Source organism: Phoca vitulina, unplaced genomic scaffold, assembly GCF_004348235.1.
Source record: "Phoca vitulina isolate PV1807 unplaced genomic scaffold, GSC_HSeal_1.0 scaffold67, whole genome shotgun sequence".
Classification (NCBI taxonomy): domain Eukaryota; kingdom Metazoa; phylum Chordata; class Mammalia; order Carnivora; family Phocidae; genus Phoca; species Phoca vitulina.
In genome coordinates, this window is record NW_022589770.1 from 13387780 (window position 1) to 13402007 (window position 14228).

Genomic DNA, 14228 nt, shown 5'->3' on the forward strand with positions numbered 1-14228 from the left:
GGCACTGGAGGCTCAGAGTAAATAAAATGGGGTCTATTCTTCCTTGAAGGTCTCATGAGATTATGAAGAAATCAGGAAGGACTTTCAAAAATCAGCCTGCTGATGTTACACATTCTAAGCAAACACTGAAAATTAATTCCATTCACAGCACAACCTCAGACCAAAGACCTGCTCAATAAGAATTTGCTGGGGGGTCGAGAGAGTTGGAATTAATGGCAACTTTAATGGCAACTTTCGAGGCTATTTCAAGGAATTTAAGTCTTTGACGAAAAGGGACAATCAAAGAGAAAAAACACTAGCATTTTGATCATCATCAAATACCCAGTTATTTGGAATCATAAAACATGGAGAAAACCTGCTTTTTTTCTTTTAAAGATTTTATTTATTTATTTCACAGAGAGAGACACAGCGAGAGAGGGAACACAAGCAGGGGGAGTGGGAGAGGGAGAAGCAGGCTCCCCGCTGAGCAGAGAGCCTGATGTGGGGCTTGATCCCAGGATCCTGGGATCATGACCTGAGCCGAAGTCAGACACTTAACGACTGAGCCACCCAGGCGCCCCAGAAAACCTGCCTTAAATAAACTTACCCAGTTCACCTCCCTCATGGAAGCACTTTAAAAGGCCCCGTGGTGCCCCTGCCAGCCATACCCTCTTTCAGCTCTTGCAGATGCCCTCCTAGTGGGCCCCGCCAATCATCTCAGTCACCACTGTGTCTTCCTTAATCTGAGCTGTAACTTGGTATATCAGGAGTGTGAAGAACAATTAACCACTTGAGTATTGCATAACTTCAGAATTCTCTTGAGATGAAATGTATGCAAATGATAGTGTCTATTATTGGTCTGATAACCATTCTTTAATTCCAACTTAAAAGAGATTTCCAGACATCGTGATACATTTGATCCAATGAAACATTCAAATAAATTTATATCACTTGAGTGGTAATTTATCTTCTCTGCCTGGAGCAGAAAGAGGTTTCAGTTCAGTAATAATGAATTTATGTCATTTCTCCCAAGTTGGTTTCTTTCAGTTGGAGCATAGCCATTCAAATCTGTGCAGTCTTTTTAGCATGGAGTTGCTCTGGGCATGAAGCTGTTCAAAAGATTCCGAGATGAAGGTTGCCACCTACCCCAATAACTTTTGTGTCCAGGTTAGAAGTCACAGTTCACAAGAAAGGAAGCCATTCCTTGATCAGTGATATGCTGCGAGAGAGAGGAATGAGAGAGAGGAGAAAGGAGATGGGAAACAAATAGGTGAGCTAGTGGGACAGGTGATGGGGGCACTAAAGAGCAAGAACAGTAAGTTGACAGGCCACATTGTGCTTTCGGAAGATGGAGCCCTCCCTGTTAAAGCCACCATCTAAGCGTTTTCCATTCCTCATCACATTCCCCTGGATATATCTGCTTTTCCCATATTTGCTTTCAACCACACTGCCTCCCAGAATCTGAGCCTCAGTCAAAACCAGTCCAGGAAAGGCTGGAGTCACATGGCACCTGGTGAGATAATGCCTGTTTTATTTGAATAAGGAGGAAACTGTGTTAATAAATGCCCGTGACATTTAATGATGTGGCTTTCATTTCGAACACATCATTGCTCGATATTGAATCCATCCATTTTGATAATAAACACCAGGGCCACGGAACTCTCGCTTTTCACCCGCAAATAAATAAATAATAGGAACTTGCTCTGTGTGCTGGGAATGAGGGAGGATTGCAACTCCCCTGCATGCGTTTGCATCTTATGAACTCTATTCAGCCGCATGGCCTCCCATTCGTCTCTCTGGAAATCCAATTTCCCTCTTGCAGCTTCGTCTGCCAGTTTTCTAATTTTCACATCAAACTGCATATTACTCATTGTCAGCCTGGTTGTTCTGGAAGAATCGTTAGAGTCTTAAACCCTTTACCAGTATTTTCAGTCCTGCCGCAGACGGTTGCCAGGCATCATGTTCTCCAAAAGAGCGCTAACCACCTGCAAAAAGCTCAAAATTTCAAACCTGTATTCTCTTGGCCCAGGCCAGGGACAGTGAGAATAATACTCTCTGAAAAATAAATCCAAATTCTTTAATACAGCAAAACGGCCCCTCGCAGTGTACCCAGCATGGTGTGATTCATTTTTCCATCCAGCACTTAGCACACAATAGACCTTAATAAATCATTGATTAAAAAAATGAATAACGACTAAATAAATGGTATGTTTTATACACACACACTTCTACAAGATTACATCGATATATGTTACATATATACCAAATCAAACTTTGCTGCATCTGGTACAAGTTAATTTTTCTTTAATCTATTTATGCTAACAAAAATCTTTCTCTTTATTTTAAAAGGATCACTAATTATACTTTAAGTGGTAGCTTTAATTTATATAATTAATTTTGATTTGTCATGATCTAATTCTTAACAATTTACCCACTCAGATCCTCCCCAGATCTGTAGTTTCCAAAGCTGTGCATTTAGTTCTAAGGTTCTGTTCATCCCATTTCCTAATTCTCAGGCTGATGGAAGGGTCTAACACATTTCCTCTTTAGGAATGGGTCTAACACATTTCCATGGGGTCCATCATGGAAAGGAATATCTCAGGCTCACTGCAGCCAGAAATGAAGAGGTTCGGCTGGAAATCCATCTCCCTGGGGGTCATTTGGGCACTCTCACGGTCTCCAAATGTGTAGCATTGCTGCCATATTCACAGGACGGGCACCTGTAGGAAACTGCCTTTCTAGAAACCCCATTCCATGGACATTTCTTCTGTTCCTAGAAAATTCCTCCAGGCTCTCGTAGGTGGTTGCCAGGTATAAGCACTAAAGGACCAGAGAAAATGTTGTCTTTTCCTTACAGTTTTCCAGGAGATGAACTGGAGGAAGAAAGCAAAATTCTTCCTTAACAGAATCAAACCTCAAAAGCCTGAGGTTCAGAACAGGTAAATGCAATTCCTGACCCTGAATGCTATACTGGAGGAGGGGGGAAAAAAGCTACAAAGGAAATCCTGATATCCTGATACGAACTGGAGTTGAAAATTGGTTATGAAAAGAGAAAATCCTAATTCTTAGGAAGCCTGTACATGTGCATGAACTATTCTAATGCACAGAGCTTTGAGGTATATTGATTAAATAGATTATATTTAGTTGATTAAAATATTATACATAGTATTGTTGATTAAAAATTATATATAATAAATATGATGTATAAAATATAAATATATTGTATATAGAGAGTGAGTATAAGTAATAAAGCAAATGGTGTAAAATGTTAGTCGGTGAATCTGGTAAAGGGTGTACGATATTCTTTGTATTATTCCTGAAACTTTTCTGAAGGTTTGAAATTATTTCTAAGTTAAAAGTTTAAAGTAAATATTTTAATCCACGAGCATAGATGAAATCAGGCTGGACCCTTTAAATGTGACCAGGCGAGGGCCACGGGCTGAGGATGGCACAGGGGAAATAAATGTTCTGCCAGAGCAGGACACTGCAAACTTTGTAGGGGGCCAGATAGTAGATATTTTAGCCTTTATGGGCAGAACAGGCTCTGTCACAGCTTCCTAACCCTGCCATCATAGTAGCCAAGCATCCACAGACGATATGTAAATGAACTGATGTAACTGTGTTCCCATAACATTTTATATATAAAAACAGGCAGCAGGTTGGATTTGGCCCAGGGGCCATAGTTTGCTGACCCCTGAACCAAATAATTGGGTGTATGGGATCTGGCTTACTCCCATTCCATTGGGGTCCCCTGAAAGGAAGTGTCCCTGCCTAGCTCCCTGTGGCAGACTTCATCTCTAACCCCTGCCACTCTGGAGCACCCTACCACTATCTGTTCCCAGTGATTGACATCAGTAATCTGCACTCCCTTCTGGAGAAATCGCAGAGGGAAGTCCTCTTGTTCGCAGGCTTCCGCAGGTCAGCCTAGAAAATGCAGGTGACAATCTCTACATTCACGTGGGAGACAGAGAGGGCTGTCATTACAAATGCCAGTCCAGAAAGGAAGCGGGCAAAGTTGCTCCTCCATACACACACAGGAGAAGCCTGCTCCTCAGAAATCACAATCCAAAACTGTACCATGAATGTTTGCTTTATTTAAAGAAAAAAAGTAAGTTTCTCCTTGGGTCCATTGTCCTATCTGGAAATGACCACATAAGAAAGGTCCCACATCAAGAAATGGAGAGTAAGAGAAACAGTGGAGACAACTAAGGTTGGGAAGAAGGTTAGGGAGAGAAGAATTCCGACTGAAGTTAAAATTCCTTTTGCTCCTGCAAAGTAGTCACTAGATTATTACCCTTGCACCCTCGCATCCCCCTGCTGGTACCCTCGGTGCACAGTCATCTGGCTTCTGCCCTGTCTCATTACACTTCCTGTGCTGTGTTCTGGGTTCCCGTGGAGAAGACAATGCACCTGCCCCACGACAAGCTGTCAGAAGTCCCCAGAGAGGGACACAGAGTTGGAGCTCAGCCAAACCCTGTGGCTAACACAGAGACACCACCCGTCCCCAGTCCAGCTGTCTATCCTGTCCCAGAGCGCATCCTTAAGCTAATGGTGCCTGCCCAGGACCCCAGGACCTCTGGCTTCTTGAGAGGCAATTTTATTTGGAAGATAATGAATCCCCAGGCAACGCAAAGAAGAAAGCAAGCAAGCAAACAAACAAACAAAACGGTTGGAACATCTAGTGTGGCTGACTTTGGTGGGGGGGTTGCTGGGGCAGGTGAGAGCATCAAGGTGGAGGTTAGACACTTGGCAGTTTCCTCTGATCACATCCACTCACTCACTCTTAACCTTTGTCTTTCGGATTCCACCCCCAGTGGAATTGAAAGAGCACCTACTGTGGGCTTGGCAGACACAGAGGTGAATAAGACAGGTGCAGCCCTTCCCTGGGGAGCCTACCTCCAGTGTGGGATCCAAACAGTAAACAAGCAATGCATTAGACAGCGCTGTGGTTCCCAAACTGGGTGAGCACCAGAATCATCTGGGGGGCTTGTTACAGCACAAATTTCGGGGCCCAACCCCAGAGTGTCTGGTTCAGGAGGTGTGGGTGGGGCCTGAGAGTCTGCCTTTCTAACAAATGCCCGGGGTCTGCTAATGCTGCCTGAGGACCAGACTTTGAGAACCATTGCATTATAGAGTAATTAGTGTCAGCAGGTGAAAGTTAGGGTGTGATGGGAGCATGTATGGAGGCGTCCTGCCCAGGCTCAGTCAAGGAAAGCTTCGGTGGGCATAAGCCAGGTGATATGTGTTCCAGGCAGAGAGAAAAGCACATGCTAAGGAATAACTGGAGCATTGAGGGGAGGCTAACATCAGTTCCCTGTGGCTGTAATTCAGAGGTCATCACAGGCCATGGGGAAAACAATGTTGAGGAAACAGTATCTTCTTTGGATTTACCCAAATAGCTAGTGGAAGCACAATGTAAAACTAAGAAAAGTAAATGTTCATTTCTGTGTAAGGACAGAGGCTTCTTTGCAACTAAATAAATACATAAATACATAAATAAATAAAAAGAAAAGAAAAACTCTCAGACTTTGGGCATTTCGCCTGGTTCCTTCCTGAGATTCAAAATATGGCACCAGATTGCTCTCCCTCTTAAAATGAGACAGACTAATGTCTCACTTCTAACAAATAGAAAGTAACGTTATGCCATTTTTGAGGTTAGATCATAAAAAGGATAGCTTCCTCCTAGGTTTCTCTTTCTCTTGAATCACTCACTCTGAAGGAAGTCAACTGCCGTGCTGTGCAGACACCACACAGCCTGTAGAGAGGCCCCATCTGGGAGAAACTGAGGCCTCCCACATGCAACCATCTCCAACTTACTAACCATGTGAGTGGCCACCTTGGAAGTGATCCTCTAGCTCCAGTCGAACCTTCAGATGAGAGCTGCCCTGGCTGACAGCTTGACTGCAACCTCATGAGAGATTCAAGTCAGCACCACCAAGATACCCCCAAAACCCTGACCCATGCAACTGCAAGGATAGCTAATGTTTATTGCCTGTTTTAAGTCACTAAGTTTTGGAGTAACATGCCGCAATAGATAAACTAATAAAGATAACCCTTATAGTCATATCAAAAAATATCAAGAATCTAGCAATAAATCTAACAAATCATATCTAAGAACTCGATAAGGAAAATTAAAATCATTATTAAGAGATATTAAAGAATATGTAAATGAATGGAGAGAACTATACCACATTCATAAATATGAAGACTTAATACTGTCAAGATTTTGATTCTTCTCAAATTTATCTATAGACTTAATACAGTTCCAGTTAAGCCCAGCAACGTTTATCACGGAGCTTGATAAGCTGATTGTAATGTTTATATGGACGACTAAGACCCAAGAGTAATCAGAACCTTTCTGAAGAAACAAAGCAAAGAGCCTCATCCTAGCATATATCAAGACTGAATAGGTACCTGGCTTAAAGCCAGTATAATTTGAGTACATCTCAAGTCTTCTGTCAGGAATTCCATGCTCTGTCTACGGGATGTGAATCTGGAAGGACCTAGGCTTGGTGGCTTGTGGCAGCCACTTTATGACTCTAAGAACCTGATTGAGAAAGCCCTCAATAGAGGAAAATGTGAGCCCAAAGATGAGAAGAAAGAGAAGTCATTTAAAACGGCTCCTAAAGTAGTTCTACCTCTAGATTTTCAGTTATATAAATGAAAAATTCCCTTTTGGCTTAAGCAAGCTTGGATTGTCTTCCAGCCGTTGCAACAGGTAATATTCTGACAGATATTCTCACCCACTTGTCTACTTAACAAACAACCTGAAATTCTACCATTCCTTAGCATTTCTAATGCAGGGATCATCAAACAACTGTCAGATCTGGCCCCTCGTCTATTTTTGTAAATACAGGTGTATTGGAACACAGCCATGCTCATTCATTTACACACCGCAAGCTGCTGTGCACTAAAATGGCGGAGTCGAGCAGTTGCAATGGAGTTCATGCGGCCCACAAAGTCTCTGGTCTTCACTACCTGGTCCTTCTGAAGTCCTGCTCGATACAGTATGTCAGAATCATCCTGCCTGTTTAAATTTACTCTTCCCAGTCCCACATTCTGAAGAGCTAAAGGACTATAAAATGTGGGGGGAGAAATGTTTCCTGAGGGCGACTGTGGAAATATCCCTCATAATCTTTTTAAATGAGTGCCTGTTAGTGTGGACTTTTGTCCTTCCTTTCAGGCTGGACTTCTTTAGACAAAAGTCTCTGACCTGTGTCCCTGGATACCCACTCATCCTCCACTGCCTGCTCACCCCCCTCCCCCCCAAAACACACACACTATTCCTAATTAGGAGCAACTGCTCATTTCCCCAGAGTCTAATGACTGTGGGGCAGTGAAGGTCACTAACAGGGTTGAGAGAGCAATTTGTCAGCCTTACCGTCTATCGACCGCAAATCGCCCAGAGCGGTGGAGGAGGCTGCTCAGTACATTGTGTGACTCAGGGATGACCAGACAGAGCTTCAAGATCAAACAGCCCATTCTGATCATCTGAGGCAGAACCACTTCGAGGACGCCAGCCTCCTGGGTACGTGAGATACTGAGGTGCCCGCAGCAGTCCATCTGCCCAGTGTATAAATGATGGGTGCTGAGGAAAAGCCCACAGCTGAGGACTCTTCCTCCTAGGGCAGAGCCAGCCTTTCACCCCAGCCATCACTCCCTCCTCTACCTTTCAGCACAGGCTTTTAAATCTGACAATACCAGGGAATTTCATGTTCTCAAGATGGACTTTTAGGCAGAGAAAAGGATATTCAGAAGTTACTTAAGCTTTATCAAAATAATATTAAGTTTATTCAGGTTAATTGAACCTAATCCTTCCTTAGACTCTTATGTTCCACTTACAAACTTTATTATTTTATATATAATTCCAGCAAATCTGACAATCACTTTTAGGGGCCTTTGGTTAAACCCGGTCCCATTTACAAACTTAATTAAGCATCATTTTAAAGAGTATTTATAAATTTAATATATTTTATTTTGTTAAATTATTCTTTATTTTTGTTAAAGTAACACATGCAAGTAACTCACATAGTACAAAAAGCCTTGCAACAAAAAAATGGTTCCCTTGCCCCCCTACCCCCAGACCCCCCCTGCTTTTCCAGAGATGGCTATTCTTGACCCCTTCAGCCATTTCTTTTGGAATATACACTTTTCCATATATCTAAATATATGCATATACTGCTAACTTTTGGTAGCTCAATTTGACCCACTTCTCCTGATCTACAATAACAGATGAGGATTTTGCTTTCTCATGTCACCTTCCCCTTTGCTTCTCTAGACCACTATGTCACTACAGTGATATCAAGATCTTTGTTTGAAGCAATTCTCAGTGGTCACATTATTTGTCTATGTAAACATTATTCTAAGCTGAGCTTTGTAGGGCACTGATTGTTTTATTTCTTATTTCTTTGCTTTCCCTGAAGTTAGCAATTGCTTGCCTTTTTAAAAAATTTGCTTAGTTTTTTGTTTGAACATTTTGTTAATCTTACCCACAATTTCCACAAATCTCTCAATATGGTATTTCATAAATTTTATCATGTCAGGATCTAACACTGTCTTACTGCCTTTTGCCCCCTTGGAGACCTCCCACCCAGAGAATTTCATTCTCCTTCAACCTGGGCTGGTTTAGGTCTGCCACATACTACCACCCTTGACTTCTCTTTACTGTTATCCCAGGAATTCCCTTTATCTTCTCATGGGTAGGAAGTCTGTTTCCTGGATCTCAAGTCTTCCTCCTTCTTGGAGGAAACAGGATCTCATGTCTCTCTCTATCCCCTATTTCGTTGGAGCATATCCTCCAGTAGTTTAGCAGATTTAGAAAGAGGGTATGCTGACCAGTGATGTGCTGATGTCAATTTGTCTACTGCTTGTGTCTCACTGCTTCGGGCTCAGGGGGTATCCTCCCACCCAGCATCTCCCTTCACTGCCATCCTGATGATTCCCTCCACTGCGTCTTGTGCTAGACCACAGTTTTCTTATCCTTGTACAATTTGTATAATAGAACACTTCAGAATTATCTCTTCCTATTTAAATCCTAACCATTCTCAAATGTCCAACATTCTAACACAGAGCTGAGTGACCCACTTTCTTACCCTAAACGAAAATCAGAATGTAGGAACTCAGCATTTCCACTTGTTTTCTGATGGGGTGGACTAATTCCCTTATTCAATGATCACGCACATTCTCCACTAGCTTCCTGAGAATGTGTGCTTAGGAGCTAAATGTGTTGATATTTCTGTGTCTGAAAATATCTCCTTTCTTCCTTCACATTTAATTTTGGTTAATCTGGAGAGAAAATTCTAAGTTGAAAATTATTTTCCCTCCAATTTTTGAAGTGATTTTTAGTTGTCTTCCAGTTTCTATTATAGATGTTGCAAAGCTTCATTCCACTTCAGTTATTAATTCGTATTCATTCTTGAAACCCTATTTATTTATTCCTAGCAGCTATGAATCTCCGTAATTCTGATAATCTACAGTGTTGTGACTCCATGTAGATTATTTTCATTGATCATGCTGGGAACCTGATGAGTGCTTTTAATCCAGAAACTCCTATCCTACAGATCTGGGAAATTTTCTTAATCATTTCTTTGATGATTAATTCAGCTATTTTTTTCTTTCTGTTTCTTTCCCTCTAGAACTTCTGTTATTTGGATGCTGGTTGTCCTAAATTGTTCCCCTATTGTTTTTCTTTTATCCTTTTTTTTTCACATCTCCATTATTTTGTTCATTATCACCTTCATTTCCTAACCCTTTTGATTTCTTTCATTAGTGCTATCATATTTTTCATTTCCAAGAGCTCTTTTTTTATTCCCTGAATGTTCCTTTTATCCCACTTTGATCTTTTTTCATGGATGCAGTATCTGTGGTTATTTCCGATTATTGTAACAATTATGTTTGTGTAAGTTTTTTATCCCTGTGTAGTCTCTGCTCCATCCCACTGGCTGGTTTGTTTGTCTTGGTCTCTGTTTTTCATATTAGAGCCATTTCTCAGATGTCTGGCAAACCTTATCTGTCTGCTCATGTCTAAAAGTGAGTAAGTAAAGAGCAGATTAGAAGTCCTGAGCATATGGGTGAGGACTTGTCAACTTTGAGTTTCACTTACATGGATCTGACTGGGCCACTGATGAGGAATCCCTGATGCCACCATCCCAAGGTCCTTCCTCTTGGGCTGGTCAGATTTCCCAGAGTATACTCTTCCAATGTCCTGCCTTAGGAAGAGGTTTAGCTCTCAGTGGTTCTTGGAGCTGAGTGGGAAAGGAAGGCTGGGGAGGAGGTGGGGAGGTACAGGGTGCTGTGAGGTCATGTGCATATATTCATATATTCTTTCTTCAGTACACTCACGCTGTCACCTATGGCTTGGTGTTCTCCAATCCAGAGTCCCTCTGTTTGATCCTTCTCAGAGAAGAAACTCTATGTTTATTGTGCCAGGGAGAGAAGCACTTACCTAGAGGCTTGTGATCTCTGACTACTTTCAACCAGTGCTTCTTTTTTGGCACCTACCCCCCACCTTCCTCCCCAGTTTCTGCTCTAAGTCTTTTGAGGGTTCTGTGCTTTAGATCAGGATATTCTTGGCTTTCTTCATTTCAGGCTTAAGATTCAGATTTTTAACTTCTGCTAAGTAAATTAACAGCCATCTGTCTGCCTTTCAGCTTCCAAAATTTATTGCCATTGTTCCTTGCCTTTTCTCCCATCCTTATGGGCTTCTGTTTAAAAAAAAAACAAAAAAACAAAAAAACCCTTTGCTATAGTTTTATTAGGACTTCAGGAGAGAGGAAGTTATGTGCATGTTAGAACCACCATCATTACCATCCTGTAGCCTTTTTAAGTATCCAGTTGTCTGATTTAGCTTACAAAACTAAGTGCTTAACCCTTGTCAAGCTATCAAATGAAGTCTTAATTTTAAATGTTCCAATACTATTTATAAAGTAACTTCAACTTAAAATCATAAATTTAAATAAATTAACTGAAGTATACATATTAAATTAGAATTATCAGACATGCCTTTATTCTAATAGGCTAAATTATTTTTAAGTTTTGTAAATGATAAAATATTCACAGATCCCTTAATGCAAAAATATTAATAATGTATATTTAGTTTTCTTTAAAAATTCTACTCAATTATATATCTGAAGTTAAAAGACGCTAATTTTATAATCCCAAACAATTTTGGGATTATCTTCCCAAGTACTTTTGGAGTTGCCATCTTTTTTTGCTGTGATTTATTAACTACAGAAGAGGTTCCTCATGGGATGATGACTGCATTTTTGCCACAGCATTGATGGGACACATAGATTCCCATGTGTCTATGGCAGGGATCATTTCTCAATTCTTTCATCTCCTTAGGCAAAATTTGCCATGTCTACCAAGTTGCTATATATTTTTTTTATTTTGCATTTCTTTGGCTTTTAAAAGATTTAAATTGTTTTTATGTGTATCCTTGAACACCTTTGAACTGGAAGAAATCCTACAATCTTTTCATCTTCTCACAATTAGGGCTAAGCCTCTTCTAGGAAGTAAACTGACCTCCAATTACCCTCTTGATCCTCCATTGGTTGCAGCTTCCAGAGTTATTCTGTGAATATAATTAAAGGCAAAACTAGAGGAGCTAAGGCAAAAACCAAGATTCAATATAAAACAGTGTCTGAGGGGATGTGATCTCGGTCGCATCCTCTTACATGTAACCCCTGGGGGCTCTATTACCAAATGTAAAATGTGCTTGCAGGGGTGTGAATCCACTGGGCTTCCCCCTGGAGGACTGTGGGAACACAGGAAGGGAGAAAAATGTGCCTAATTGTCGGGCTGTGACTCAGTATAGATCAAATGCACTAGTGGAACCAAAAAGAGGGAAAACAGGAACTACCCCTGATGTCATCTTCATGTAAGCCTCACAGGAGCTCGATGGAAAATAGCTTTATGAAGTCAAAGGTGGTCAGAGACGAGCAAGGCTGTCAAGACTGATTTTGAACACTGAGAATGTGTTAGTAATGTCTGCTGGAAGATTGAGTGTCCCCCCGCCCCCCGGGGACACTGATATCTCCTTTTATATGTATTGCAGAAAAAAAAGATCTGGCAAAACTAGCTTTAGTCTCTCTACTACAAGGGAGTTTATGGAGCTGGTCAAAGTTATGACTATGAAACTATCAAACCCACAAACAATTCCATGGAGGGCAACTGATTCTGAGTAACAGTGTGTCTACTTACATCCACTCCTCTTCTAATGACCCAGCAACTGCCTCAGCACCTATAATGTATGTCTTCTCCATGCTGTGCTTTTTGTTTTCTCATAATTTTGGTTTATCCCAATTTCAGCTGGTTAATGACCCCTCATGTCTTGTGAGATACATACTTTCAGTCTCAGATCTTCTCCATTTCAACTTCCTGAGGGCAAAGTCTCCTCCCCTTGCTCTTTCCTGTCAGAGCAGAATCTCTTGCACCACATAAAATCATGGGCCACTGTTTTTAGCCAAGGTTTTATCTGCCTTTGGGTCAGACCTCCACTCCTGGCCCAATCAGCTGCTGCTGGCATGGGAGTGTGGTGCTGGGTTAAAGCATGGTGCTAATGTGGGGTTGATTCTTTTAGAAAAATGATAGACACATGATGGATATTTCTGGTCACATGGCTTGGAGGCCAAGGAAGGAAAAAAGCCTGCCCTCTCTCCTTTTCATCAAGAAAAGCATTCATAAGACTGAAAGATAGGATCCCTAGGAGGGCCTGTAGGTGAACCAGAAACAAAAGGCTTTCTTTATCTGCTTTTACTTATGCCTAGGGAGAAACATTTAGGGTTCAAGGCTTGGAAATAGGTATCTTTTGGATTTGAAGACACTTGGCTAACTAGAGCTTTTGCCCAATGACCTTTGTCCTCCTTGTTGCTGCTCTCATGTTTAAGGGCTCTGGAAATCCTACAGGTATGAGGATGGGCCAGAGGTCAGGGAGAGGGAGCTTCCTGCTTAAGGCTTGTTCCAGTTTTAAAGGAGAGAAAAAGAGCAATACCTCCAGGTTTCATTCCAGATTAATTTCACTGAGCTTCCCATGGTGGGATGTAGCAGGATGCAGGCCAGAAGTGTTGTCAGAGTTAACAACTGAACCATTGGCTGAAACATTTTCTGGTGGGCTCTCTGGAAGTTCAGTAGGTGAGCCACGAAGTACATCATTGTGATGGACATGAACATGAGTTTTGACCAAGATAAATATCACCATAAATCTATGACTAGCAAGTCACCCTTTGCTGTTTGAGCTAAAGGATGGCATGCTGAGATTGGAATTTGTGCCCCTCCCTCCCCAGTCTCTGGGCCAAGGCAAAGGGGTTCTCCTGGTGCTGGCGCTTGGCCCAAGGTGGGCACACTGGGCTTCTGGCAGGCTCACTGCAGGTTTTCTTCCCTCCAGCAGACCCTAGTGCTCCCATGGATTGCTCCCAGTGCCTCATTGTTCTTTCACGTGGATTTCCTCTATTACCAGACCAGTGAAGAATAAAGGAGAGGGTCCCTTCCTTCTCTTCCTGCCCACTTCCCAGCCCATTTTCCTACTATAATCCACAAGACACAGATAGGGGTATAGAAGCCTTAAAAGACTTAATATCCTATTAGTGCTGGGTCTTGATGTGAATGGCACTGACCTGGCTTCTCCTTTGTTAATTCACCACACTGCACTGTCTTGGGCATCAGTCCAGCCCAGTGATTCCCTTTCACTGGCCATCAGGGAAAGACAAGTGCAGTTGAACATAGACCAGTTTGTCCTTCAAGGCTTAGAGACTTTTATTTACATCTCAATGATCTCCCCCCAAGAAGAAGAATAAAAACAATAATAATTAAAAGGAGGAGAGAGAGTCCTATTTACTAAGGCAGGTGCTGTGCATATTTGATGTACATATTTTATTTATTTTATTTAATCCTCATAATAGCCCAATTAACTAGATAGTATCTCCATTTTAAAGAGACACAGAGATGGTAATAAGTTTGCCCAAGGTTACTCAAGAAGTAAAGGGTAGAGGCAGAATTCAACCTCAGGTTTATCTAAGTCCAAAATAACTACATCTTTGTGAAAATAATATATTCTTATTAAAATATCCATGTCCTAAGGAAAGAATAAAGAAGACAGTGAAAAAATCACATGTAATTTCATTGGTCAGACATAATCACTATCTCTTTATTTCTTTTTTCCTCCTATGCATCCACATAGACAGATATCAGATCATATATCAAATAATTTCTGAGCATCTACAAGGACCTGTTGTAGGTCCTGTTCTACATGC